Below are 3652 nucleotides of genomic sequence, written 5' to 3'. Positions count from 1 at the left end.
ACATTGTAACAAACCAACAATCACAAAAAGTAGATACTGAAAAACTATCTAGGTCATGCATGTACCAAAATCAACATATCTAGGTCATGCAAGTACCAACAATCAACACTGGTAACAAAAACTAACAAAAACTCAACCTCAATTTCACATAGTGGTAAAATTAGACAAAAAAAATAAATCTATAAAAACTTGACCATAAATTGATATTGTAAGACAAACCCTAACTAGATATGCTTCATAACAAAATCAGAACACAAATATTATCACAATCAGAACACATATTAACAAAAGAACATCGCACGTTACATTTTTCTTGAAAAAATCCAAAGTCAAATTTAATCCTAACAAAATATACACAATCTAACTAAAATACGAACTCAAAATAGACTAGAAGTCACAAATAACTAACCTTTATGTTTAGATATTGAGATTAAGGCTGTTTTTTTTTTTGAAGAAATAACAGCTGATCCAAACGTAAAAAATGATTTAGGATGAACTTAGGTGAAAATTACCACCGTCAATCGACTAACAGTTGGCCAAAAGATCACTTAGAATCAACATTTGTTAAAGTTTTTGAATTTGAAAAGTGAAAATCTTCTCCAAAATGTTAAAAGTTTTGGTAAAGTAATGTTTATGTTTGCTTATCGTTTAAGGAAATGGGAAAGTGAAGAGTTTGACGGAGGAAATGGGAAAGTGATGAGTCCAACTTAGTGGATTGTGGGTCCCACTGGAATAATTACACGTGTATTACACGTCCAAGCTTTTGGCTGAAAATATCTGTCACGTAGACAGTCAAGGGTGTAAATAATACACTTTTATTTAGTTCATGGGGTAATAGGACCCCCTTGAAGTTAAGGTGTGTCACAATTTTTTCGACTATAGTTCAGGGGGGTAACAAACTATTTTCTCTTTACCTTTTAATTGTCTTTACTTATTAAGTGGGACACAATAAAAATAAAATGAAAATAACGACATAAAATAGTTGTCAGATAAGAAAAACTAACTTTTTTTTTAGGATGGATTTAAAAGAAAATGATTGACTCATAAAATAAAATAGAGGAAATATAAATTTTGACATTTATTACATACAATGAAATAGATATAAAAATATATTGTAATGTGCACGTGGTTCAACCATAGCCACATGAATATTCACATGTGGTAGAGAAGTAGAAACATTGAAAGATATTTTGTAAAATTATTACAATAATAAAATAGATATGAAATACCCAAAATACCTTTAATTATTTAAATAGATTTGAAATTTCAAAACTATCCTTGGTCGTCCTCAACTCTCATTTCTATATAGTAGAAAAGAAATTTTATTTGTTCTATTTAGCCTTGACATGTTCATTAAGAAAATAATAATTAACATAATTATTTTTATTAATTATTATATAATATTAAATTTTGTATAGTTTTTTGAGATATTTAATTAATGCTTTGCGTAAGTTAAGGAATTAAATAACTATCTCTTGTTTAATAAAAATATTATTAAAATAATAAATAAGTATAAAAATTAATGAAGCAAAATAATTATTATCCCAAATAGGTCCTTTAATAAATAAGTATAAAAATTAATGAAGCAAAATAATTATTATCCCAAATAGGTCCATCTAAATTCAGATTAATCGAGTTATGATAAGGCTACAAGTAGGGGTGTTCATTGTTTGATTAAAAATCAAATCGAACCGCGAATCAAATCAAATCGCTTAAAAAAACCGATATTTTGGTTAGGTTTGGTTTAAAATTTTTAAAACAGTTACTTATATGGTTGGTTTTGGTTTTACTCTAAAATAACCGATAAAATAACCAAACCAAACCGATATAAATCATATATGTATACATATACACAGATATGCATATATAAATTATTTATATATTATTCATAAATTAAATATAAATATTTTTTAAACATTTAAAATTTTAATCATGAATTTAACTTTAACCGTAATACTTTTAGTCATATGTCTCCATCTAATTGATGGTATGTTATGAGATTCTATATGATTTTCGCACTTTTGAATGACAAATAATACTAATTAAAAAATTATTTTGTTGTCTATGAAATTTTATAGGTGAGTTTCATTAGACTATAGATAATCACTGATTTTGAACCTTTTTTGGTCCCTATTGAGCAAAAAATTTATGTGTTTAGCTTTTGTGTGGTTTATCATAACTTTCTCTTATATGTAGTTTCTAAATACTTTTGTAGAAGCGTTCGTATGATATTGTTCGTGACTTTGCCTAAGTATAATACTAAATTGACATCTTAATTTCAAGATTGAGTAACAACACTCGATTGATATCTCATATGTTAGATTAAATTTTTTTATCATTAATTAAGTTATAAATTGAAAAAAATCGAACCAAACTAAATCAATGATTATTTTTTTGTGTTAATTTAATTTAATTTTAAAAATTTAAAAATTAATTAAATTGATTTGATTATAATTTTGATCAATAACCAATCACGAAACCTAAGCTACAAGACACGTAAGACTTTTTTTTTGGAAAAAAAAACATTGCGTACACTATCATCCAATATGTGGGACCCAAACGGACTCAAATGGATAAAGCAAGGCTGAAAAAAGAAAAGCCACCCATGGGACCCACACCGATACCCCGGGCGCGCGTTTTCTCTTATCTCATCCCTACAAACCCACTTAACCAAACCTAGTTTCCTCACACGTGGATGTAATTCGCAGGTTCGGAATTTGCTTCGGCTTGGTACTTCTTTCTACTTCTTCTTCCACTTTCCAGTTCCTTCCTACTCTCTCATGTTTCTCCCTCTCTTCTCTCTCAACAACTTTTCCGACGAAACAGTGATCGTGACTTGAAGGTTTAATTTTTACTTTTAATTTTTTTGCAATTTCATATAATTCATCGTTTGCTTAGTTGATGATCTTCGGTTGATCGTTTTTTTTTTTCTTTCATATTATTGCAAAAAATGATTCTTTCTAGAATCGGAACACTGGCGAGTTTTTAGTGACGGATATATGAGTGTTGTGTGAGTTTAGCGGTAATATTATCGTCGTTTTCCTGTTAGTTTTGCTGGAATTTCTCGTTACTCATTGTTCTACTTCTTCATAATCATCTTTTTTTTTTTTTTTGTGTATTTAGCTTGATTTTAGTGATATATTTTCAGGCGCATGTACTGTAATATGCTATCAATAATTGTATAGTGTTTTTTTTTTTTTTTTAAATTAACTGGAATTGGTCCATGAAGTATTTTTATTTTTTTTAGTAGGAGTGGTTTTTTTTGGTTGATGTTTCTTTCTGGACCAAATATCCAACTGTGAGGTGCCGTGTACCCTTAGAAAATGTAAATTAGGAGGTGGGTAAGAAAAATGGAAAAAAAGGAAGAGAAGGTTAAGAGAGAAAAAGTAGTGTTCTTTCACAGTGAAGCTTAAGCTTTATTTGAGCTGAAAGGTATTGCTGCCTTCCATTTTTGCGGAAGTTTCTAAAATAGGTTTTTCTAAAGTTCAATCAATAGCTAAATATATCTTTTATGTTAGTGGGTGATTGAAAAAGTTAGCGGCTTGATAGTTCTATGATTTACTGTGGAGCAATATATATTTAATAGAAAAAGGAAGTTCATCTGTATTTAGCAGCTGTGTATTTCATTCTGTTGGTGTGGCAATTCCTCCCC

At 28.7% G+C, this 3652-nt stretch overlaps 1 protein-coding gene across 1 annotated transcript in view; it reads left to right on the top strand.

Moving 5' to 3' along the window:
* The first annotated feature begins 2684 nt into the window (after positions 1-2684).
* Positions 2685-3652, top strand: part of LOC107862026 (dynein regulatory complex subunit 6) — a 12518-nt gene continuing 11550 nt past the window's right edge. Inside the window, exon 1 of the mRNA XM_016707463.2 lies at positions 2685-2842. The gene's annotated coding sequence lies outside the window, so the exon portion shown is untranslated. The remainder of the gene's footprint in view (positions 2843-3652) is intronic.

This window comes from Capsicum annuum, chromosome 3 (genome assembly GCF_002878395.1).
Source record: "Capsicum annuum cultivar UCD-10X-F1 chromosome 3, UCD10Xv1.1, whole genome shotgun sequence".
Taxonomy (NCBI): Eukaryota; Viridiplantae; Streptophyta; class Magnoliopsida; order Solanales; family Solanaceae; genus Capsicum; species Capsicum annuum.
The sequence above is the reverse complement of the archived record's forward strand: the minus strand, read 5'-3'. Positions and strand labels throughout refer to the sequence as shown.